Source organism: Cyprinodon variegatus, unplaced genomic scaffold, assembly GCF_000732505.1.
Source record: "Cyprinodon variegatus isolate N-32 unplaced genomic scaffold, C_variegatus-1.0 Scaffold847, whole genome shotgun sequence".
Lineage (NCBI taxonomy): Eukaryota > Metazoa > Chordata > Actinopteri > Cyprinodontiformes > Cyprinodontidae > Cyprinodon > Cyprinodon variegatus.
Window position 1 is genome coordinate 307,642 of NW_015151300.1, and position 27,422 is coordinate 335,063.

Genomic DNA, 27,422 nt, shown 5'->3' on the forward strand with positions numbered 1-27,422 from the left:
GTGTTACAGCAGCAGTGGATTATAGCAAAAGTGGTCACACAAATGTGGACCTTTTCTATTAGGTTTTAACCTGAGCCTTGGGTGTTTTCCTCTAAAAAAACAGTTTCAATGGGTTTTTGACTGTCTAAGATTCTTTCTCTCCAGGAAGTAAGTTAATGTGGACTTAAATAAATCAGACGTAGTCCTCATTCATAAATCCATCCTATGGCAACAGCACCACTAGAACTGGAACAGTCCTTCAGCATGATGCCACCACCACCCTCTCTAACAGTTGGAGTTACTTCAGACAGCCCAGTCTTGACTGCACCAAATAGATTTATCATTGTAGCCAAACAGCTAAATCTTTGTCTCTTCCAACCGTAAAGTTTGTTCTCTGATTGCATTTTTCCATGTGAAAAAATTTATACTTAAGCTGAGCTTGAAGGTGTTTATAAAGGACGTAGTGAGATCTGGCCTTACTATGAGCAATGATTCTTGTTTTCCAACGATTTCCTGTCTATGGTAATCTTAAACCTTGCTGATCCTGCATTGTGTTCAACTGTCCTAATAAGTTTCTTTTCATCTGGGACGTATCTTTAAGGTGGTTTTCCGAATGACCCGACCCTTTTTGTGAAACAATCTTCACTTATGTATACTGATTCTGAAATCCACTGATCAAAGAGACCTAGTCACACCCCATGACAAGAAAAAAAAACAACATATGTTCATTTTCAAATAACCCAATATACACCAAACAATCATCCCGTTGGTATTTACTTAGACCTTGTTGAGCCTGAAGATATTTTTTGCACCAGAACTTTTTAGCACACATAAACACCTTTGTACACCATCACGAAAAGTACTCTGAGCACTAATGGTGTCTAATCCCTGGTTGCATTCATATATTTCTTTGCACCTTTTCAGACTTGATCTTGGACTTTTTCTCTCTCTGGACGTTGCGTTGCTCCATCACTTCCTTGTTTGCTAATGTATCCATGTATAATTATTGTACCTCCAGTCACATGGTCTTGTTACAGCAAATGCTGAAAACGTTTAAATTTGCTAACAAATGGACCAAAAACAGTGAGTATAAAACTAAGTAGTAATATGTGATAAACCAACATGGAACTGTAACTGGAGGGTCTTTGTATGCAACCAGAGTGAGCTTCTGACGTAAACATTCATAAATAGACAGTACAAGAATATTTTAGGATAGCTTCATGATTATTCCCCAGGAAGTGTTTTCTTGTGTTTACACCGATTCCAGCAAATATTTATCCTCATTTGCTGTTTTTTCGTTTCACTGCATCATCGATACATCAAGTCCCTGATTGGTTGTCACGACACGAATTGATGGAATATTCAAACTTTTGAACCCCAGTCAAATTTGCTTTGTGCCCATCGCAGGTTACACTTCGCTCTCGCTTCGCCCTAATCGAGTGCTCACATCGTTGAAAATGTATCTCTCACATTGCTTCACTCCAGAACCTGCCTCTTTACAGGGATAACATGCAAATCATTTGACTCATTTGCATCCGATCTCAATACAGCATTAATCTACACATTTACTCTTGAGTTCCTAGACTTTGTTTGGCTGTCTTATTGACACTCTAATGCACAGGTGTCAAACTGGTTCCAGAAAGGGCCGTGTGGCTGCAGGTTTCCTTTCCAACCAAGCAACAGCACACCAGACTCTATTCATCTCATCAAGTGAGTCCAATCTTAACATGATGACTTGATGAGATGAATGGAGTCTGGTGTGCTGTTGCTTGGTTGGAAAGAAAACCTGCAGCCACACGGCCCTTTCTGGAACCAGTTTGACACCCCTGCTCTAATGAGTAAAGGGCTGGTTATCCTCCTGCAGCAGTGTGTCACAGTGAGCTTGTCGCAGATATTTCTTTGATTTATGCCCAATATTGAATGGGTGGTCTGTGCTATGTTATTCCACGCCACAACGCAAGAGGGCCAATCAGGAACTAGCTGTGGGTCTAGAGACGGCCGAGGCGGTGAGGAAGTGGGGGCAAGTTTGTACGACAACGGAGGGAAGTGAGGACGAAAAAGAGCGGAGATCCAGGTAGAAAAAGGGTCCCAGCATTCTTGCGCACCTCGCTCTTCTAGCTGGTCCATCTTCACAAGTCGTTTTCCACAATGGTGGTTATACACACAAAACAGGCCGGTAAAGCCAGGCGTACACTGTGCGATTTTTCGGGGCGATTTTCCAGTCGTGCGAGAATCGTTTGATCGGCCCGACTTTCAGGAATCGTGAAGTCGGGAGAGAATTAAACATGTTTGATTTTCAGTCGGCCGTCTTGGGCAAATGGCTCAGTGCATATGTGTAAACAAGGATTCTTCTGTAAACACATTAGCATGACAGGGATGCAATGAGTGAAATGCAATTCTGTCTGTAAAACTGACAGACCATAGTAGCCACGTTTGCTCAGCCATGTCTTTTTTCCAAATACGTGATCGTCTTTTCTTTTTAGGGCTTTCAGCACAAAATTGTACAAATTGCCAAGGCAGCGTATTTCACTCTAGTGAGCTTCATATTCCTCTTCTATTTTTTTGGCTTCCAGATAGACGAGTCAGAGCAGCTCCATCTCAGTGCAGAGCTGAGTCTGACATGCTTTTTAGTCGTACAGTGTGAGCAGGTAGATCGCATGAGAGCGTCGTGCCGCACGTACATTGTGAGCTTTGAACTCACACTGTACGATGAAACCGCAGGGTTTGGTTGTACAGTGTGAGCAGCAGCTGCGTGCAACCATTGAAAAAATCACACAGTGTATGCCCGGTTTAAGGAAACAATCAGGAAATATGGATAGGGTAGAGCGGATGTAGATTTGACCAATCAGAGGCCTCCTGTTTGCGGCACTGTCTGCGGTCACCTACAGTTTTGGACAAGTGCAGCAGAGTGTCTGAGTAGGGGGCGGGGCATATCAGCGTTAACTGCGACACACATGCAGACAACCTGATTTTTAAGTATAAACCAGCCTTAAGTCCTTTCATTTTGCTAACAAAGTTATTTTAACCACTGTAACAAGGCATTACTACCAACAAGAATTAATGAATATGTGGCATTTTAACGTTATAAAATCTCCAGCAGCCCTTAAGAAAATATTTAGGTAAATTTATGTACATATTTAAGTATGGTGATATATTTTGACCTTGTGATAATCATAAAAAATCCATAATAAATGCAAAGTATTACATTCAGTTCCTGTTCATTTTGGGTATGTGGAAACGTAGCAGCATTAAGCTTCATGTTAGGTTGATGTTCAAATGTTAAAACTTGGAGGATCTTTATCGGTGTCTGTGTTTCAACACAGTGGAAGATGGAAAAACTGCTCTTGTTCTGACCTGCACTGACAGTAAGCATATTCATCACGCATTTATATGCGATATGTTATCTTTGTTATCAGCCTAAGTTTAAACTAAAGTTGTAAATATTTGTGGATAGAAGCTGTTTTTTTCACATCCTCTGTACAATGTCCAAGTTTATACATATAGTACATTTCAGGAGCAAGACATTTCAAGCTACCGTACATCAAATAATAACAATTGGAAAAGACAGAGAGAAAGAAAAGTACATTGCAGTGGTGTAGTAAGAAAACAAACGGAGCATTAAAAGTATGAAAACAATTATTGAAAATGAATTTGTGATTAATTTATTATAAATAAATGAATATTACAATAAGTAAAACAAGAAAAACACTCAGAGAGCGCAGACCTCTGCCATAGTTGTAAGTCAAGGCTGACTTACAACTATAGCTAAAACTTGCACATCATCTGGATCATTACCAAATGTTTATGAATTGCTCATTGGCATGAGGTGCACCTTTGGTAAAAATTTTCTTAAAATCCTTTCATAACAGTAGAAATAAGGCCCAACGTGTGTCTGCAGCCTCTGGTGTTTGTTTTGCTCTGACCTCCTTCTTTCCCTCTGGTTTCTTGTTTGATTAGCAGATTGAGACTTCTAGCGAGGTATGGCTCACCTTTCTTGCATTTTTTTCTTCAGTATGATATGATTCTGGACTAAATTGAGTCCAATGCTGAAGCTGTCAATATTCTCTGCGGCCGCCCTCTGGTTTAGGGGGAAAACTGCATGTTTTCCATATGATGTTAAAAAATCCTTAAAAAAATTCCTGCATCCAGGTTATGATGTGGATCATCACCAAAATGTTATGGACTGTTCTATTAACTGATGTGGACCTTTGGTAAAAATTCCCTTAAAATCCTTTCATAAGAGTAGAAATAAGGCCCAATGTGTTTCTGCAGCCTCTGGTGTTTGTTCTGCTCTCACCTCCTTCTTTCCCTCTGGTTTCTTGTTTGATTAGCAGATCGAGACTTCTAGCGAGGCATGGCTCACCTTTCTTGCATTTTTTTCTTCATGCATGTTCCGCCATATGATGTTTAAAAATCCTTTAAAACATTCCTGCATCCAGGTTATGATGTGGATCATCACCAAAATGTTATGGTCTGTTCAATTAACTGAGGTGAACCTTTGGTAAAAAATTTCATCAAAATCCATTCATAACTTTTAAGTTGTCCTGAACACAGACAGGCGGATAAACAAAGACACCCACAAACTCAACTAATGTTTAAATGGCACAATTAAAGGCAGCTCTAACGCATTTATTTTTTTTAACTTTCATTCAAAGCAACTTTCAGCACTATTACAGGTTTCTTGGTTTTTTTTCCAGATTGGTGGAGCATAACCTGATCATCTCATCAGACATTTTGTCTGCATTATATCCATATTGCTTTACCAACCGTGTACAAACTTCTCAACTTCTTCAAACAGAATACACCTAATAAGTGTAACTTTGCATTATTGATATTTGCATTTATTTGTTCGTCTTACCGCTTCTTAACCTTTTGCAAAACAAGAAGGCAGATAAAAGGCGAGATGCTAGTGTGCTTTTCCATGATGTCTGCATCGTGTCTGTGCTGTGTCACCAAACGCCCTCTCTCACTGTGGACTGGGAGTAATCGTACAAACATTCCTTTGTGTGGAAGATTTGTTTCTCTGTCTTTGTCTGCCATGTGATTCACGTTGTGCAAAGAAGAAAAAAAACTGCTACTGTCCTCCATGAAAGACTAACCTCAAAATACTGAAACACTGGACAAAGAATTGGGGGAAGAACTAATCAGAGTTTAAATTGAATTGCCATCGGCTTCTAGTAAAGCTGTTTCCGTCAGATCATTTTTAATGTTACAGATGGCCGAGGTTTTAAAAGTTTACTCAACATCCCTGTCTTGTTTCTTTCAATGAAATGGTGTTTATCCTTCATCCTGAAAATGAGCTATCCTTCATTCTCTGTTTGACATGAAAGACATTACTTTAGAATGTGCAGCATGTTTGCACCTAAACATAAATATCCACTGAATGCTGAGACTTCAAAGGTCTCAGTCATGAAAAAAAAGTCCTACTGGTCCTAAGACAGGCATCCAAAACAACAGTTTAAGCGCAGCCAGTTGCTTTGATGCGTTTTCTGTGAAAACTCAGTTTTCACTGTCACAGGGATTGTTTCTATTAGAAATGTTTGAACACTGCTTTGAGCTTAGGAAAAGAAAAACTGATTTCTTACTTCTTTCATGTGACTCTTTTACACAAAGCAGAAACCAAGCTTGTTTTGATCAAAGAGACAGAACCTTAAATACCACCCTATTGAATATACCCTCCTGTTAAATATATACACCCACCAACTTTTGCCAGAATCAGATTTCAAAACCCTTAAACTGCTGCTTCTTATCATTGTAGTTGAGGTTTTGCATTGAGATTGCAGAGAAGATCCAGTCCGATCCCATTCACCCAGTCTCTAGCCACATAGTACTCGGGGAAATGTGCCTTTTGCCTCATTTACACTATCCTTTTGAAACCGTGCCAAGAGCGGTCCGTGCACAGTTACCGAAATAACTGGTGAGTGTAAATAGCATGCAAAACTGAACCAGACCATGCCAGACACAACCGAACCGCCTAACTGGTACTAGTTCACTAGTCCTACCCTGCCACACAATTACCAGGGATGATTCTGCTTAGCAGTGTGACGAACCTTGATGTCTATAGTTGTTTCCTGCATCTGTAAGCCCTGATCAGACTATCGTTTGTCGTATCCAATTCCCAAAACCCGATTCCGCCAAGTAAATTCACCAAAGGCTGCCTTCTTGGCCTGACTCTCCGCAAACAACGAAATATCACAATTATAACCAAACTTCCTTAATGTTACGGGCGCTGACTTGTTGACTTGCTTGATTCCCTCAAGAACAATATTCCGTAGATCGTCCCTAGAAGGCGAGGAACCACGCTAGCGTGATGTGTAAACCAAGCTCTGCACAGTTAACTGATCCAAGCTCGGTCTGAACTCGACACAGATCGGTTTTCACAGGGGTAGTATAAATTGGGCTTTTATCCCTAGCTGTCAAGTTGTAAGGCACATCCTCTTTGTCACAAAGACACACAGGACAGATGACCATGCAATCAAAGAGTGAATTTAGATTTTAATTGTTGTAATAAGCCAACATGTATGCTTTTGTACAGTGCAGGACGTTTAGAGAGCCCACATATATGATCCGATAACAGGAAGGCTCGACACAAAGACCCTCCTGCAGAATCCCACCCAAGCAGTGGACCCTCCCACTGGAAAAAATCAAAATCTAGAAGAGTAATTTTTTCTTAAAATAAGTGCATTTGTTCTCGGATTGAGGAGGTAAGAGAGACATTTTGCCAATGGAACAAGACAATTTACAATTTAAATGAGAAAAACCAATTGCATTGTCTTATTTCAGGTGCATATTATCTAATTATCTTATTTTAATAGTAAAAATACTAATTTCATTGGCAAAATATTGCATTTACCTATTCAAATTAAGGGTAAATACACTTCATTTACGGTAAGACATTTTTACTTATTTCTAGATAGTTTTTTCCAGTGCATGCTTTCAGTTAACACTTAGATCTCAGCGCTGAGGGTTGCCTTGTTGACCCTGCTGGATCAGTGACCTCTGCTTGACACCAATATAAGGTCTAATACTGTTCCTGGTTTAGAACGACCTCAGTTCAAAGTTCGTGAATCAAGATGGAGCTTATTTGCCATGAGCGGGTGGGGGGTGGGGGGTTAATAAAGAACCTCAGGTCAGACATGGGCAATGTGGAGTCAACAAGTCATCTCCATGTCATGTATTTAATCTACCCAGCCAATTAACCAGGTGAGTCCAATCTGCACAGGTTAATTCACAGTGAAGATTGGACTCACCTGCTTCAGTGGCTGGGTAGAACAAATACATGACATGGAGATGACTTGTTGACTCCACATTGCCCATGTCTGCCTCAGGTACACTTGGAGGCCATAGAAAAGGTTTCATTAAAAATTATTCGTATATAATAGCATATAGTTTAACTTATTTAGAAAATTTTGACCCATGAAAAAAATGCTTGCCAAGGGGGATTGAAACCCCTCCCACTGTTTTCCGGTTCAGCTTCCAGTAAAAGGGCAGCCATTCAAAAGTTACATGCCGTTTAGAGATACACTTGTTTATTTACTTGCTCATTTGTTGTATTTGTCCCTCAGGGCTCAGTTCTTGTAAACACAGCTTTATCTCCAGCGCCGTGTTACTCTGTTATCTATATCCTGTTTTCTCCCAAACTTCCCCTCAGCGATCACAGAGTTTAAAGTTTCATCTAATCTAATATGATCTTTAGCGCTGGCATGTTAAATATAATACCCACCCAGGTGAGACGCAGCTTTGCTTTCTGGCTATGAGTTCTTATCGGGTCGACCGGGGCATGCCTTTGAATTTTTGCGGGGCTTGGAGAACTCAGTGACAAGTGACAGCAAAACTCCATTCCACAGAGGAGACACTAAACCAGAAACCCTGATGTCAAACGCAACACATGATAGCTGGGCTTTGGTTTCCTGCTGCATACCTCCTCCAGGTGTACGCCTGCTTTAGGCTGAACACTGGGTGGGGGTTTCTTAGTTAGAAATAGGGGGAAGAGTTCCTACTTTCAGGATAGAAGATAAAAGGGCCTAAACTTTCAAGTCCTGATCAGACTTGATTTAAGAAGAACTGAACTTCTTTTATCTTGTTTTGGAAACTTTTTAAGAGAAAGGAGTGATAGAACCCAAAGTACAGTGATAAAAATAGTCCATAATAAGATGCTTCGCGTTAAACTGCTGATGTTTTTATGCCTTAAAAACGAGGCAGATCATGAGAAAGTCAAACCTTAATGCCAATTATGAAGCTGTAACAGATTAGAAATATGAGCTAATTGTCTATCTCTGTTTTTTTATATGAGCTGATTACGATTTTTGCTTAAAGGTATTGTGGAGGATTTGGGCGAATTTTTTTAAAAGACCCACCCAAAAGCTTTCTAGAGCGTGCATGAGCCCATTTCTCTTCATGCACGCTCTGTTTAAAAGTTGCTGCTCTCATAGCTCATACAAGCTTGCTGTGCCCGAGCATCCGCTCTAACCTCTAAATCACTCAATAACTATATAGACTGTATAGTAGACTTTAGAGTGAACTCAGTTAACTGACTGTTCGGACAGATGGTCGCTGCTTTTTGCTCCCCATTGGTCACATAACTCCTCTACCGTTGCACAGTGCCTGCGCCATCTTTCTTATTAGTCCCGCTGTGACAACAAATCACATGATGCTTTGCATGGAATGCTCTCCTCGCAAAGCATCATGGGATATATCTGTCTATTCTTTTCATACACTTCTTAGACACTTTTTCCTCTCACGACCCTCGGCCATTTTTAAAGAACCGCGGTGAGAAAGGTGAGCTTCAATGACCGTCTGAAACCATAGATCATTCTCTATACCTTTAAGAACAACTATGTAAGGGCTCAAGTGACATTATAAAGGCTTACCTAACAAAAACATCAATCGGTCAATGAGGACAGATTTATCGGCCTCATTGTCTTCAACCTATAGCTTTTAGATACAAACACAGCAAATATAGGTTTTAACCTGTTTGTGTTTTAACAGAACTAAAAGTACCAGCAATTTTTGTTGTTTTCTTTCCTCCACGAACATCCATATCCAAAAAAAATTTAATAAATAAATAAAGGGTGGTTCCATAACATTTCTTCTAAATTAGTATTGTAGACATTATAGGCTGCCTTTAAAGAAAAAAAAAGATCATGTAAAAGTAGCCAGACCATTTTGGATTATAAAAGTTGCTGACTCATGGTCTAGAAAACTTTTTTTTGTTTGTTAATAAGGCTGTTAATATTTCCAAATAAGAATTTCCCTGGACAAATGGAGGCTTGCAGCCCCAAAAGTAACTTGGTAAGCTTATTTTCTACATCTGTTTGTGATGTCTGCTGAAACTCTGGTTCTTCTGCAGCCTAAATGAATAGCAGAATATCTGAATATCTTAGGCTGCCTGTAATAAAAGGACTTTAAATTCTGCATCTTGGTATTATATTAAGGAAATTAGTGGAAACAAAGTTTAACTAAAGAAATCAACAGGGCGATAGGGAGAGAGAAAGGATAGGAAGGAGATAAGATGTAGCAAAAAAAATAAATAAAAAATTGGCTTCTTTAACTCCCTAATCCCTGAAAAAGGAAGAAGTAAAATTTAAGGAAGAAGTAAAATTCAAGCCCATAACACCTTTTACCACTTTTAAAAACTACCCTACACATCATTCAACTTTTAAACTGCAAAAGGAATTAAACAAAGACCTCAAACGTGGATAAAATATGCGTTTCCCCATAGGTCTTATGTATGTTAAATTTACGATTATTTTGATATATTTAGCTATTTTATATCTTGTATTACTTTAGGGACATGTCATCCTATAATGCTAAAGTTATTTAACTTTACAGCAGCAGGTTTCCCTGTGAGAGGGTGAAGGTAGCTGTTATATTTGATCTTGTAGACAAACTCACAATGCAGCTGGCAGCTGGTTGAGCCACACCCTCAGTCAAGATGGATGAGGGGAGACGGCTTTTAAATCACCATTCAGATGGAGCTGGGAAGTCGTAAACCAAAGTCCGGTTACAGTTTTTATCTTCAGTTTTTTTCTCTGTTTGCTGCCGATTTTTATAGTTTGTAGCATAAACTTGTCATATGAAGACTCTCAAATCAACTTTGTTATCTTAGACTTGCTGGATATGCTTTTGTTAAATAGCTCAGAGAAACTCTGACACTCAACCAGGACAACTGAATCCTTTTCATGCATTGGAGAAGATGATGGGATAGCAGAACCGCACTACTATAGAATGAAGATAAACTGATGGATCACCTAACCAATATAAAAAGAAAAAGCAATACCACCTTAAAATTGGCCAAATAAATTGGCAGTACATTTCAGGGACCGTTGAGACTTATGTAATTGGAATCACCATCAGGATTAAAAAACTTGTATCAGCTCTTTATGGATGCTTGTAACAGGAATCCTTTTTTTTTGTTTTGTAAAGTTTTCTATGCCCAGACTATAGCCCCATATACACTACCCACTGAAAATCGATCCGTACAGAGTTCAGACCGAGGTTGGATCAGTTAACAGGGCCGAGCTTGGTTCCTTACGACCGTTTGCACACCGCGCTAGCACGGTTCCTCGCCTCCTTGTGACGATCTACGGTACTACCGCTCTCTAGAGGTAAACAAGCAAGTCAACATGAGGATGCCTGTAATATTCAGGAAGTTTGTTTATAATTGTGAAATTTCGTTATTTGCCCAGCTTCAGGCGAAGGCAGCCTTTGGTGAATTTACTTGACAGAGTCGGCTTTGGGAAGTAGATAAGACAAACGATAGTCTAATCAGGGCTCACAGCCACAGGAAACGACACACGTTGAGGTTCATAATACTGCTAGGCAGAATCATCACTGGAAATCGTGTGGCACAGTAGGGAAGCTAGTATTTTTATGAATGTCTGAAATTTCATGATTACGGAGGCTGACTGTAAGGAGATGATGAGGTCTGCTCATGAGCTCTTAGTTGAGAACCATGCTTCAACTGCACCGCCCCAAGCCCTACTGATGAACTAGTACCAGTTTAGCGGATCGGTTGTATCAGGCACGGTCCGGTTCAGTTTAGCGTGCCATTTACACTTTTCCTCGTTATCATGCGCGGACCGATCTTGGCACGGTTTCAAAAGGGTAGTGTAAATGGGGCTTATAGGTGAAGGTGAAGCATTGGTTAGCAGCTAAAGTAGGAAATTTTCTTTTACTTACTAAGGTCAAGTTGCAAATGTAACGGGTCCCAGACACCCGCCCTCTTCCTACTAACTCTTTCCAAGCATACATCCCAACCTGTATGCTGACACTGGGATATGCTTCGGAAACCCCGAAGGAAGGTACCCAAGTGGCATTCCTGTCATGGGACGCATTTCCTTAACTAACTCTAGTGGCCGCTGGCCAATAGAGGGCGCTAGGGCACCGCCCCACCCACCCAATGACCCTGATTAAGACATAAAAAATACATGTATATTTTTTATAATTTAATTTAAATCAAAATTTAAAATATGTTGAAATATATTAATATGTATTTCTTAGATTTCCGAGATAAATATTCAATCTTTAATGACTAGTAAAGCGTCATTCAATTTTTTGTCGGATTGGTGACATATTTCCGCCCTAGGGCACAAAAATCTTTGCCCATTGACTCATGTTAAAAGTTGTACATGCGCAGTAGCTCCTTTGCAATACAAAGGTATAGGAGAGCTTGGGTCGCAGCTGTGGTGCGCCCTAAGCTAATAGGAAGTGTATTTGCTCACCACCTCCCACCACAGAGCAGACATTTTGCAGGTGATTGACAGGTCGACTAACGGGGGTTGGAGATGCATTGGAGAGAGAGACACAGCACAAGAACCGTCCTTTTCCAGGAACTGGTTTATCAAGAAAGCTTGGCTAACTGCATTTGGTGAGGCTTACACTTTATTCTGCTTTCCCTGTCTCCTTTTTCAAACGTCAGGATCTGACCCAGCATGGATAAAGACAGGTGGGACTGATTTAAAGAACTTTTTAGAAACGGCAAAGAACATGAACAATCTGGGATTCACATGGAAAGCAATATAATATAGTGTACTTTATCTAGATGTTTGTTTTTGCATAGTTGCTCTTAACAAACATTCTCAGAAAATGAATAGTATTGTATATAAAAAAATATAAAGCTGACTAATAGCGTCCCTATAATTAAACTGCAACATTTTTTGGTTTGTGACACAATATTGGACCATGCAAAACACAAATTTATCTTCACAAAGCCTCAGAAGGGCAACATTTATGTACAAAAATTAAACCTGTACATGAAATTTTGTTTTGTTTTTATAGTTTTTAAAATGTTTTTTGTTGTTGGCTTTCATATAAATATACTGGTGTGATAACTTAGTATATGTTTGATTGGTTTTTGGTATATATCTATTTTGAATTTATAGCCCCCCCTGGAGAAAACTCCACCAGCCGCTACTGACTTACTCCTTTTGACAAGTCGGAGTAAATGCTCTGTTTCTAAGACTGAGAACAAGCTAGCATGCAAAGGTTATCATCCTTTCACTTGTGCCTTCTGAATAGTGTTGCACCAATGTCATTTTTTGGCCCCGATACCTGGCTGTGCAGTATTGGCCGATACCATACCAATATCATCTGTTAGAAATTGATGTGTCTGTGTATATATGAAGAACTGCTTACTACTTGGATGTAAAATAATTGCCATCATGGCTTTGTCAAGAGTTTTTATTGCCTTCTTGGAATGGGTGACAATAGTTGAATACACTTATGGCTCTCAAAATGGTATCGGTGCCCTATTTGTTGGTACTGGCCGATACCGATACCACCATTTTAGTGCACTATCCGGGCCCGGTCCAATACTAGAATCAGTATCGGTGCAACACTACTTCTGACCATACTTGAGAGTCAGGACATACAGTGACTGGTATTTCAAAAGCTTTCCCTTTTTTTGGCTATTTCCTCCCCACAACAAACATGAGCAGCACCTTCCAGCTCCCTCCAACCATTTCTTATAAACTGGACGCCAGAGACTGACTACCAACCCAAAGGGAGCAGTCGACCTTTGTTCGTTTGAGAATTGCCTCCAAGGCTTGACTTTTACATTTAGCATAGTCTGATAAATGTGCAGGGTATCCGGATCTCTGTTTAGGTGGGGCACAGATGGGTGCATTCAGAGCTAAGACTTTTATTACATTCTTGGCATTTCAGATTAGTAGGAGAAAAGAAGGTTAGGATTGTCATTCAGTAGGATGCATTGTTGTCTTCTCTGAGCTAAAAGTTATTAAAAGAAGAAAAAAAATCACTCGTTTTCCTACCTTCCCGGAGTGACAGCTGGTTTCCCAACCATCACCTTCCCTCTAGCTAACCCCTCCACCCACAACACATTTAAACTCGCACTCGCAAGAAAATGGCCCCCAGCTCTCCTTCCCAACTTCTGTTGTCAGCTTCACCAAACAGAAGCAACATTTGATACTGTAATCATAGTGTTGCTTGAAGAGGAAGAAGAAACAGAAAGGTTTAACTTGCTCCTGAAAGAAGGTGTGATGCTCCTCTGCTGTTTTTTTCTTCTTCTTCTCAAGCTCTAACATGAAAAAGACCTTGGGGAATTAATGCTCCCTGGTAGATAAATGAAGTCTTTTCCGGCCTCATTCAATCCTTTGTTGAAAAACGGAGGCTGTGTCAGCTTTCAAAGAATTTTTTTTTTTTTTTTTTTCATTTTTGATATCTAAATGAGCAACTACAGGACATGAGCTCCTAGTTGTTGATATAGGGATATTTATTTTTGTGACCAGAAGACCTTTTTTTTTTTGTCTGACCTTTTTTCTTGCGTTCTGTGGGATTTCTTAAAGCCTAAATGTGTAAAGCTGCATTTACACTATACTGTTAAAACCATGCCAAGAATGGTCCGGACACTGTAACAAAGGTAACTGTTGAGCATAAATGAAGCACAACTGACCTGGACCGTGCAGGACACAACCAAACCGCGCTAAATTTAGTACTAGTTCAACAGTAGGGTTTGGGACGGTTCATCTGTGGCTCGGTCCTCTAATAACAAAGAGCACATCAGCAGACCGTGTCATCTCCTCTTTATAGGCAGCTCACTCATTTCGCGGGTTTTTACAGCATGTCCGGCATTGTAATTCACAGATCTTTTCACCTGTTCATAACGCAAACTTCTCAGCCTATTTACTATAAATGGCATCAAAAGAGCGTGGTGTGACGTGGGATGATGTAGAAACCACGACTCTCATTGAACTTGATGCTATCCAGGCACATAAGTTCCTGAATGTTATTGGCACCTCTATTTTACTTGCGTAATTCCCGCCTTGAGAGCTGTAGTATCGTGGACCGCTGATAGCCGTGCTAGTTTGATGTGTAAATGGTCGTAAGAACCAAGCTCGGCAGAGTTAACTGATTCAAGCTCAGTCCAAACTTGACATGGATCGGTGCGCTAAATGAATTACAAATGACCAAGAAGTGTGCTCTGGTTCTTTGCCATTAAATGGGTAATAACCACTACAGAAGCCCTGGAGTGTCATAAATGTGAAACTGTCAACATCCCACAGGAGTTCAAGTGTCCCGAAAGTCGCAGAGTTACAGAATTATACATAATTCAGTTTTTTATTGATGCAAACAAGTTACAAGCTCAGAGATTTTCTCTTTTTTAAGAAAGTGTATTTTTAACAGAGGCAGGTCACATATCCCTTCAATATAGTGAATTTCTCCGCTGTGAGATCAATAAAGCTCATCTAATCTAATCTAATCCCTCAGACATAATTATCTGTGAGCTGTTTTAGTATTGGAATACTTGTGATGCTAGTAATTAATTATAATAATATTAGTTACATATTAGCTAAACAAATGATGAAAAACACATGGAAAAACTCTCCAAAAGCATAGCTGAAAGAAGAGTATGGTTACCTGCTTCTGTAAAGAAAAGCAGCAACTGATAACTGCTTGTTCAGTACAGTGTTGCCAACTCAGTGACTTTGTCGCTATATTTAGCGACTTTTCAGACCTCTCCAGCGACTCTTTTTCAAAATAGCGACTAGCGACAAATTTCGCGACTTTTCTGGTGTCTGCCGTGGGGCGCCTCCCCCCGTCCTAACCCCGTTCTCCCACAGGAGTCCCTCTCAGCGCTGAAGTCAGAGCCACAGCATGTTTAGCCTCAGCGTCCAGACTGCAAATGAGGCGCGTGCATGCGCCGGGATTGAAGGCGCAGGTTGATCACGCTGGAGTCAGCTCCCTCAGTTGCTGAACCTACCATAGAGAACCTTGATCAACATGACAATGACCCACTCTTTCTGTGAGCCGGCAAGCACAGCCTGAGTGTGGAGGGAAATCTTATTTGTTTTAAAAAAATAACAATAATTACCATTATTTGCTCACATTGTCATTGATTCTTTGTAGTCTTTTTTTGTTTCATTTAGATTTTTAAATGTTATGGTTCAACATGTTAATGTTTTACCATGCTCTTTAAGCTCCTTAGTGGACCACAAGGGAAAAAAGAAAAAGTTAAAAAAAAAGTTGGAAAAAAAAACGTTTTTATATATATATGCAAATAAGGCAATGACGTCATTCAGCAACTTACAGCAACTTATAGCACAGCGAATAGCTACTTTCCTTACTGAGGAGTAGGCAACACTGGTTCAGTAGAGGCTAATAAACAAACTAGCGGGATGACAGAGAAGATGCTACACTGCACTGCTCTGTTTCCAACACAACGCCAAGTTTAAACTCAATGCTATATCTTATGAACTTACCTGCAGATAGGCTGAAACCTGCGTTTTGAAGCCCCGTCCACCCATAATTTGACTCCATTTTGGAAAAGCTACACCGATGCTGGTGTTTGTCAGTTTTCATCTAACCTGAATTAATTCATAGTCACAATATGAACCACAGCCAATGTTTTCTATGATTTTAAACATGAAAACAAAATCAGACCGATTTCAAATTCCCGCACACGTTTTTTACTCTTAAAGTAACTTATTTAAAGTTAATGTTGACTATTATGGTTTTAACTATAGAGGCTTCTTCTCTCAACATTCCAGAAACTTCAATCATGGCTGGCCATTTCTATATCCAACAAATAACAGTAGAATTAAAGCTAATTTTCTTTTTAAAACGTTAAAATAAACTTTTTACTGGTCAGTACCCTGCTGCTAAAATTCAGTGTGGGAATAATTCTCTGTTGCACATGTGCGTGCCTGCGTATTAGAACCATGTATGCCGATCTGACAGAACACCGACTCTTTGTTATTTTGTTTTCTCTTCCTTCTTCCTGAGCAAAGAGTATGAGTGGTACTCTATTCTGGCAGAAACGGCCAGTAGGAGAACATCTATGCTTGTTTAATACCATAATCAAAGCTGGAGATGCAACAGGGCATCTTCAATTGGGAGCACTGCCACTTATGTATTATGAACCGCCCATTATAAGATATGGGAATGTTTTTATTTTTATGTGACTTTGGCAGAATTTTTTTTTCAAAGCAATCCTTGAGTTTTCCTAATTAAAAGGCAAACTATTTAAACACTCCAATTAACAAAAGGAAACCCTTCATATGACCTTAAATCTTTTTATCCAGCTGTTTCTCTATCAGAATTCATATTTCTCTTTAGGTGGAAAAGAATCTGTAGTAGACTTTGGTATCATGGTAAACTATTGCTAAAAATGTATTGAGAACTCTGGAAGTTTGTACTTACAATACATTTTTACATCAAACTGTTGTGAAATCCCTTACAGAAGAGGTTTTGTCATTTTTAACGTGACTAAAATAGTTGCCCCTATTTGTATCTTTTGCTGCTTTAAAAAAAAAAAAACTATTAGTAAGACTTGTTGAAATAAGTAATTTGCAACAATTTTCTGATGAGAATGTCATGAACCAACCCCTCCCCTGCCCCCAACGGAGCTTGACTGACGTGTGACCTCTAAGAAGCAGAGTGCAAAAACACTGCACTAATGAGCTCCTGGCAGACGCTGACAACTTGTTGACAAAAAGAAGGGGAAGGAAAAACAAGATTCCCAAGCATGGTCACGTTTAGCACAGAAGTGGAAGTTGACATTGTGGAGGTGGTGACAACTTGCAAGCAGCTCTGACCTTGCTAGGCGCGTCTCACACGTCATCTGACAAGGTTGCACCATCCACAACGAACACCTCGAGCCGCATTCAGTATAAAAAAAGAATCTCATGGATCACTTCAACTGCAGAAAGTCTTAGCTTTCCAATGGTGTTGGCCCCAAATTTTTGTGTTCTAGAGATACGCTTGGCTGTCCATCAATTTCAACCCAGGAGTGTAATAAATTATTTCTCTTTTTGTTTTCATACCAACAGTTAGAAGAGCAAATTTGTGTCAATCTAGGGCAGTCTTTGATTATCAGTATTTACTCTTGAATAGGTTTACCATGAAGCCTGCTTACTGTCTCTAAAGCCGCTTTCCCACTGAAGACCCAGGTTTCTCAAAACCAGGTTGACCCGCTAGCGATCGGCTGTTGGGCTCTTTTCCCATTTGACCAAAAAGCAGAGTCTGTCCCCCTGCTGGCAAGCTGCATGGCCACTGTCCCTCACCAAAGTGTGTCTGATGACAGCATCACGCTAGGTGAGCGTTGATGATGTCAACAGTGCTACTGAAATAAGGGAAGTAAATAATGGAGTGCAACATGGACGGGAGCCTGAGCGTTGTCAGTATTCTTTATTATTTCACTCTTTTATCTGTCCGAATACCTCTCACCAGTGCTGTGCCATGTAATCGAATGTAAACAAAGTTGTTTCGGCTTAGATCAGAAGCTACTGGTGCAGTGTGTTGACGTCATTACCAGCATGCCGATCACAGCCGAGGTGATTTTACCGCCGATCGCTTGCTGAGTCGTTTGACCCGGGTAGACACGCATCCGTGAGCTGTCCCCATTAAAAGCTGATTGTTGTCATCAAGCAAATGCTGAGGTATATCCTTTCTCCTGTCAAGTTATCTTTATCAGAAAGATACTTAAAAGCAAAATTACTTGTGCTCGGTTTATCCATCCCTAATATACCTTCAGTGATGCGTACTCCTCTTGGACCAACAACAAAGCTTTCAATGGATATTTAGGTAATGGTTTCCTAATAATCCTGCATTTTATCAATCTCAGTGGGAGGTGGCTTTCAGAACCGGGGGTTACAGGCACCAACTCTGTAATCAAAGCAGAGGTTTTTATCCTGGTTCCTATGAGTGTTTTTTTTTTTTTCACACTGCACTCTGAAGACAGAATGTAGTTATTTGTCTAAAAGCCCACACACATATGGCAACACTAGTGTGTGTGATTACCACAGCCATACAATGATCAAGCTGCATGAGTTTGAACTACATAAAAAAAATATATATATATTTCAAATTTCTATGAAAGAGCAATCCAACCAAACTCTTATTAATAGCCGTTATTAAAGGTAAAGGTGAGCAGTGCAGGGACAAGTAGAGAAGAAGTAGTAGAAAAAAATTCTCTTATGGTAAAGAAGTGGATCATTTGAGCACTAAGACAAATGCTTTTCAAAATAAAACAACTTCCAGGTTGAGTCTCAGGAATTAAAAATCAGTCAGTACTAATCTGTGTCAGTTCCTTTTTTTACATAAAGAGATACTGTCGTAAACCTTATACCAGTCTTTTTTTTTTTTACATTTTTAATTGAATATTTTTTTAAAATACATGACAATTGATTATTGCAAGATTTCTCTTACACCTTCGGGTGGGTAAAGGCTTGTTAGCATCTCTGCTGTCAGCAACACTAAATTTAATGCAGCATTTTTTAATATCAGTGGAAGTTGATATTTAGGTTTATTTCTTTACACTTGAAAATCTATACTTTAAAGAATAGGAGCTTGAACAAACATGCAGGGTTTTGCATAAGCCTTTTTTCAACAATTAGAACCCATAACGTCTTAACTAATCACACACACACACACACACACAAGCAATGTTGAAACCACCCTCACAGGAAGACAAATGGTTTCCTCTTAACACCTGTTGTGGTTGTGGCTGTTCCTCCTCTGGCTCCGTGTGTTGTCTGTCTGATTTATGACCCGGTATTTGTTGTTGCAAAGATTTTTATCACCAAGGACACAAGCTTGTAAAAGGAAAAAAAAAAGTGTCATTGTGTAAATAATAGTGACAGGTACAGAATGTGCAACATTAATATACGCCATCTCTGAGGGAAGAAACACAATCCTTCCCTTTTCTATACCCATCTAATCCTTGCAGGATCTCTGGGGAAAACATAATATAACCATCAAATGAAAGTGTCAGCTGAAGTGGGTTGTGTGTCTGATGAGCAATTCTTCAAAATACACCTCAATGTTTGGATTTATGCGTTTTATTTTCTTTGTGGCTGACCACTGACAGAGTCACACGGCGGCTCAGAGACATGCTGCTGATAAAGAAAACACAATCAGCGTTTAGCAAAGGAAGCGAGGAAAAAGCTATTAACACCTTTCTCCTGAATTCCTCAAACCCCTCAGTTCGCTTCCACCCCACGGGCCTTTTGGCTTCTGACAGCGTGAATGTGTTATTTTAGTTGACAGAGTTAAATAAAGGTTTAAGAAAGAAAACAGTTCTCCTTCTGTTTCGGGCTGAGGCTGTTTTGGCCTCGAACAGAGCTGCGGATCAGAGGAAACTTCCATTCAGCCCTAATTTTACATTTCAAAAATATAAAGCCTGCGCTGTGGTTTATGCGTAAGTACATGGTAAGGAAGCAATTGAATTTTTTTATTTTATTTTTTTCTGGGAAATATAAACCATCAAGTGTGCCCGACGTGCAGTTTATAATAATGTGGTTGAAAAAGTCAAAAAAAAAAGGGAGAGACAGAAAGCCTGAGCAAAAAGGCAGGGGAAGAAATATAGAGAAGGAAAAAACTTAAAATGGGATTAATTTATTATATTTACATTAAAACCTTACATTTAACATGTTTGTACATAGTTTTATTGAGCTATTCATAATTACATTTCCCTAACATCATCAGTTTTGGTACAAGACATGAGCAAACCAAGCCCCTGCTCAGGGCCCCCAAGCCTCTGAATAGGGCTTAGGTTTCAACACAGACAAAGAAAATATAGAAATGTTTATTTATTGTTCAAGTCAATTCAATTTAATGTATTTATATAGGGCCAATTCACAGAAAATGTCAATTCAAGGCACTTTTCAGAGACAATTCAACCAGACCATACTGTCAGATCGGTTCCAAGTTTTCTATCTAAGGAAAACGAGCTGATTGCAAAAACTCATGACTCGAAGGTAATCCCTCACACCAAGCATGCTTGTAGTGACAGTGGAGAGGAAAACTCCCTTTTACCAGGAAGAAACCTCCAGTAGAACCAGGCTCAGTGTGAGCGGCCATCTACCGAGACCAACTGGGGTCTCAGAAGCAGACATAGAAAATTAAGTAGAGATACAAAAGGCAACTGACCTGCTCCACAGGCGGCCCCGTCCTGGAAACACACAGCCAGGCACATGAGCTCCAAGCCAGCTCCCATGTCAGAGGATGAAAGAGAGCGCAAACAGTTAGTCACACTCAGAGAAACAGGACTACACTTAAAAACAGTCCAAGCTCCAACATCTATAAACAAAGGTGTTGATGGCAGCAGCACAGCTGATATGTCTCTTCAGCATGGTGTCAAAACCAAAAAGAACATACCAGATGAAATTACTATGCTGACAAAAAGCAGAGAGAGCATAGGGTTAGAGGTTAAACTGACAAATTGTGCAGAGTGGGAGAATAGAGAGAATGAAGCAGAATGATGAAAAAGGGTCCCTATGTCCTCCAGCAGTCTAAGCCTATAGCAGCATAACTATAGAGATAGCAGTGCTCCAGTCCAAAATTAGGGAAAACCAAGATCTTGGGTCACCTTGACCCCATTTCCCAGTGTCTGTGTTGTTCTTCAAGCTCAGACATAAACACAACCTGTGGAATGTTGCGTGTAGTCAATTGAAAAATGTTCTCAGAGGGGGAAAAAAATGCTCCTTAACCAAAATCTTCCGTTATTGCAATGTTTTTTCTGAAGCATTTCCATTGGTTCTCCCTCGATGGCTTATTTACTCTGAAACTCTTGTTTGATCTTGTGAGCTTTTGTGAGATATTCCATCATACATATATATATATATTACCAACATCTGATTTTTATTTTTTTATTGTTTTTCTGAATGAAACCTGTTTGTGCTTTTGTCCTTTGTTGCTTTATGTGTCATTTCTTAAAACCAAGCTCTGGGTGTTCCTTTTTTAATTGTCTTGACTTACTTTTTTCTCTCAATGTTAAAGGTAAAAGAAGTAGGGGGAAAAAAACAACTTTCTATTAAGATATCATGACAGGCCTGGATGTTTCTTAACTTCATTGAATTTACTGAATAGACAGTAACCCAGATGCAGACTGTTTCAGTGTGGGCGTGTTTGGTAAATATGCCATTTCTGCCTTCCTTAAGCCTGAGGAAAATGTGGTGTTTTATCACATGTGTGAATAGGGGCAAGGACAAATATTCCCCTAAAAAAGAGGCCAGACTGTACCCACCTACACAGACATAAGCACAGCACAGTGTGGCCTCAGCGCAGGTGCGATCCCACATGGCTTTTACCAAAACAAAGATTTCCTAAGGGTCTGTTGGGACAACACCTGAATCCCTTGCAGAGGACTTATTGAGTGGTTTTAAGCAGAGAGTTTGTATTCCCAGAATTTTTTAAAGGGAAAAAAAAAACTCAAATTAGTTTGCTTCTATAAGAGGATGATAATTCTTTATTATTTGCTTTGTTGTGCTTTTTATACAGATTATTTTAAAAACACACTCAAATCTTGGTCACTGGTTAAAACAATATTGTTCATAACCACAGGAGACTCTACAGTTAAATCTTTACCTTTACTACAGAAACTTTCTCTACCCCTAACCAAACAGATTTCCTTAAAAAAAAAATGAAACGCTACAAACTGAGACAGTAAAACTTAAAATGATAAAATATTAAATTGTATTGTATTATAAATTGTGTTAAGAAGTTGTATTCTGATTTAAAGCGGGACACCTCGGTTTTTAACACCATGGATACTAAACATTGCCTCCCTTCTTTTGTTCTTCTTTGGGATCCAAAAAGGTCAGCAACTTAGGCAGGCCTTGAGAAATTATTACTCTTACAAGATGCATGAAGATAGGATCTTTACCCCAGCCTGAAGGGTTTTATTAAAGGGACTTAAGATATGTAATCAAAGTTATAGTCCTACACTAGTTGTAAGCCTACAGTAAAAAAAAAAAAACAGGACTCCTGCATATCAGCAATCAATAAGTAACTCATTTTAATAATATTAACTCTTCTGCCACACAGTGTACTGTGTAAAAGGCATTTGTTCTTAGAGATTAAAATGAAATCAGGACTTTTAGTAATTTCTATGTTTATAAAAATTAAAAAGCAAAGTCTTAACTTATTTTCTCTGAAGTATAAGCGTTTATATATCTTATTTAAGTTTAGACCAATAGTGGTTAAAATCTCCCAATACAAAATTACACACCTGTCAAGAAACATATTCAGTTGCTGCTGATTCTGTTTTCATAGGCGGACATGTTTGGACAAAGGAACTCATGCATTAGAGCAGAAAGAATTATTTAAGGGTTTTTGTTGATGCTTCCAGTTTTCTAGAGATTAAAAACAAACTTGTCTTTTTTTTTCTTTCAGTAATTTTCCAATGTAATGCTGGTCAAAAGTTTTCATACACTTACTTAGAACATCAACATAATATCAATATAAGATAATAAGATACTTGAACTTTTTTTATCTCACAATGGAGAAATTCAGTTCTGCACCTTAACCCATCCCCTTGGGGAGCAGTTGGCTGCCACTGTGCGCCACCTGTGGAGCAGTCAGGCGTTAACGGTCTTGCTCAGGGACCCGGAGTGCAGGCTGTGGGGAACAAACCAGTTACTTGCAACCTTCTCAGAGCACAAGCACATTGCTCTAACCACTAGGCCAACATTCTACAGTTTCATTAATATTGAGAATTTACATTGTTTTTTTTTTCAAAGTAAAATAATTTTATGACTAATGAACATATTAAAAGAAATTTTAAGAACAAGTTTGGTGCGAAGGTTTGATACTGTCTTATTCGGAAAAGCTCGAAATTATTTTTGGAGGCTCACACATGCAAACAAATCCCCTCAGGGCTTTGTGTTGCAATCTGAAAGTTTAGCTGTTGTCAGGCTGGTTCTGTGGTGTTTCCCCTTAGATTTTGATGTTGCCATGGAGGAGGGGGTGACAACAGAATGGTTAAAAAAAAAAAAGTTATTAAACTTCTATTCATTGTATTAAAATAAGTTAGTGTATGTGTTTAATGATAGGAGTTTAACCGTCTTCAGTTTCTAAAAGGAAATTAGTAAGAACAAAAAACAAAGCTAAACCCTGAAATGCAATTAAACAATGAAATGGATCAGTTGTTGTCAGAAAGCCTTGGTTTGGACTAAATCCTTGGCTCTCTAGAGAACAAAATAATTCTGTGCAAAGACGTCTTATCAACCCAGCCCTCTTAACTAGACTCCTGTACTTGGCACTGTTTTGTTTGTTGGATTCTACTCCACATTTCTGCTTCTTCTCCTCCTTTTTTCATCTTCTCATCCTTCTCCAGTCCCTCTTCACCTGCCTCTGTTTTCTCCTCCTAACTCCGAACACTGATATTATCCTGTCCCTCTGCATCGACTCCATACCTACTAATGGGCTTCTGTGCCAATAGTAACATTAACAGCAACATTATTATTGAGTTCACAGCGTTTGAACACAAATAATATAAAAAAGAAAATAAGGAAAGCTTTGCACACATAAAAACATTCAGTGAAATTAAATATATCAACCTTTTTGTGCAAAGGAAATCAGGGAAGTAAATAATGGAGAGAAACATGGATGGGAGTAAGAGCGTTGTCAGTATTCTTTATTATTTCACTCTTGTATATGTCCGAATCCCTCCCACCGGAGCTGCGCCATGTTAATCAAATGTAAACAGTTCTTTCAGCTTGTTAGATCAGAAGCGACTGGCGCGTTGTGTTGACGTCCCTACCTTATGTTCAATGGTGCCACGGAATTTAGAGGGTCAACCCCGGTCTGGTGTACCCACTGCATGCTGATCAGAGCCGAGGCGATTTTAAAGCAGATCGCTTGCCGAGTCGTTTCACCCGGTAAGACACACGTCATTGAGCTGTTCCCACTGCCACTAAAAGCTGATTGCTCCCGCGTGGTTTTTTCGGCCAGTGTGAAAGTGGTAATAGACTCTCTCCTGAATGTTTATTGTGTCGACTTTTTTGGGTATCTTCCCACTCCTTTTCCTATCATTATTTTGTCACATTAGGAAGGGCCATTTCATATCCCCCTTAATGTGCTACATTTTTCACTTACCCAGCCTAATATTTTACTGTGCCACCTGCAGGGGTTACTATACACTAGCATAGCAGAGCTGCTGCCTTTTTTATAGGATAGAGGAAAAAATCCCTGAGTTGGTCAGTTTGATTTGAAACAGACCAGCCATTTCTATGGCAAACCTTTCTATGGCCAATCCATCCCTGCCTTCAAAGGTGTCACTTTCTGTCTGCAAGCAGGCTTCTCATAAGAGATGAAAGATTAGCAACCACATGGGGACAGTGATAGCTCATGATTTGAGTCTCCTACAGAGGCTGATAAATTTAATGACATTACCTTTGAATCCTATATGCTGTAATCTTACTATTTAAAGGATATCTTGAATATACCGGTATAAAAAAATCTATTTAACTTTAAACTTGAACAGTTTGGAGTCAATATTTGATGTTTTATCACGCTGTGGTTTAAACGTAGTACAATTGAAAACATTAATCTCATTAAAGGATAATTTAGTGTTGTGATTTCACAGGTTTTCCCTCTGCTCAGATTGTCCGGCTTTAATGCGGTGACGAAAGATCACACTGCCTATTTCATCATCACACTTTTCTGCAGAGCCTGAATTCCTCTGCTGCCAGCCAGGCATGCGCTCGTTCACCCACGGCTCAGCCACTCGACTGTACTATTTACGATCATGTGCCATGTTTCCGTTCTCTCCCGCCCGCGTGAAGCTCCTCCCTCTGTGCTTAACCTCACCTCCCTCTCTTTAACCTCCCCTCTCACTCGCGCCTTGTAATCTTAAATAGGTTTCACATGGAGCTGTGGTCAGGCCTTGTTTCTCTTGGCCAAGCCATGTCACTGCAGACACTTCCTCTCTGCCTTTTTGGAGCATGAAATGTTTTATTTCTGGTAGAGGCTTCAGACTCAAGCCTGAATATTCTCTGAAATTTAATGCAATCCTTCTATGTATTTATTTATTTTAGTTAAAGGCTTAATGGAGATAATATGTGTTTAAAAGCTATTTCAGACGAGTAATTCACGTAAAGTATAAAGTTCACCCATGCTTTAAAACATTTGAAGCCAAAAGTTTCCCTTTTTTATACTTTTTTTGCATCAATATGAACTTAAACATGTTCAAATAATGGAAAGTGGTTAAGTGTGCTGCCTCTAGCATGCACCCATTTAGAGTATTGAAATATAAATATTTCTGTTTATTACTTCTTGTTGTTTTTCCAAAAGTTCTATATAAAAAGGATTTATTTTTTTTGCTTCTGCGGTTTTATAGTTTTTAAGATTAATCTGAAAAAGTTGTGTTAGCTGCAACTTCTGAGGGTTAAACGACTGTTTGAAATTCTTGCTAAGCACACATGTATGTGTTTACTCAACACTTCCCAAGAATGCAAGTCTTTGCAAGCAGGCCTACATGTGCATGCACTTGTGTGCTGCAAGCAGCGTGTGTTAGCGTGCACGCATGCATGCGAGCATGCATTTATGGTAACGTCAAGTTTCTCCTTCACAGTAAGTCATTTGGATTAATGAAACCAAGTGCAAGTTATTGCATCAATGTTTGTTAATGTGATGTTCTGTATGTGTTAACTGGGGCGGTTGCACTGTAGGATATGTGTGCAGAATTTGTGGAGTGATGGAGGAGAGGCGGAGCAGAGGGGGGAGTTGTCGGAGCTCGCTCCTGTAAATGTGGCCGTTTGTGTGCGCAAGAAAAGGGGCTGCGGGAGAAAAGGGGGTGGATGTGGGCCGCCGTAGACACAAGGGCGGATTGATAGTAAACACACACTCTAGGTCTAGTGGATCCGCAGCCGGCAGCTTGGCTAACAAGCCCTTCATTAAGGCCGTCTGATACACTCACTGAGCGCCTTTGTTGAAGTAGGAAGCGAAAAAGTACACCAGACAGATTTGACCTGAGATCGTTGGTATGCACTGCCAGCAGTCACAAGCACCCCCCACCCCCCTTCCACCTTGAGAGGGATTTATTTTTGTCATGTTGAACAGGTTGTCCTAAGACTGGTGCAGCTCTATCACTCCTCTAAGTAAAATATTGCTGGAAAATACACATATTTGCAGTTTACATGCAGTATGTATGTAAACTGAGTTTTTTAACCTGAAATGATTTTAAAAAATATAAAAACTAAAGTACACCTTTCTTGCATTTGAACTACAGTAGCAGCCATTTAAAATGGCCCTTCCCAGTCAAATGGCAGCCGACTTCCCTGCAGAACCCAGCAAAATCCCCTCCAACTTCCAGCTTTTAATGTCCACAAATCATGACAGAATATTTTAGTACAAAGATTGATGTTCAAAAAGGAATTTTAGATGACAAGCCAAGGGCCCATCAAGAAAAATGGGGAAATTTTGAATGGCCGCCGCTGTATTAAGGAGAGAAAGAAGCAACCGGCTGCTTTCAATCCTGTTCACTTGATTTATCCATGTGACCGGCTTTACAAAAACAAGAGTTTGACAGATTGCTGATCTAGATTTTTATCTTTCCACAGAGAGAAATGTTGTTTACAAATGACAATTTAAGAGAGCCACCATACTTCCAAGGAGTAAACATCTCATCAAGTTCACCTGCTTGCAAGAAATTCTAAAACACCCAGGAGCTCATGTTCACATACCTCAGTTAGCATTTTAAATGTTTACGACTGTCTGTTCAGGGGAAGCTTAACAAGTATGACTTGTTTGGAAAGTTTGGATAAGAAGGCATAATTTTTCTAAAAAGCTGAATACGCTTCCATAATAGAAAACCACCAGGTTTCTGGAACTAGAAAGTTTTATGCACAGCAGTGTCCATCTCACTAAGCACGGCAGTGAAGGAGTGATGATGCGGACTTGTTATGTAGTCACAGCACCTGTTTACCGTGCTTTATCCAAACTGACCATAAACTCTTTCGCTGCTTTTCTACTAAGGACTCATCAAAGGATTCAAGGACCTTAATTTATGTGATATTCATTTGTTTGTCTATTAATTGCACTGTGTTCTTGGTGGGAGGCTACCGCTAATGGTAGCATGCTCTGCTGATCTATGGCTGCCAAGTGCATTTATCAGCAAAGGAGGAAAACAACAAGGGCCAAAAAGAAGCACAGAGAAAGATCAAAATTCACTTTAAACATAAAAAAATGACTTTGCAGTGAGA

At 39.6% G+C, this 27,422-nt stretch overlaps 1 protein-coding gene across 1 annotated transcript in view; it reads left to right on the forward strand.

Annotated features, from left to right (window-relative positions):
• The window catches only part of spata5 (spermatogenesis associated 5), a 173,570-nt gene that overhangs the window by 137,819 nt on the left and 8,329 nt on the right, over positions 1–27,422 (forward strand). The gene's annotated exons all lie outside the window — the stretch shown is intronic.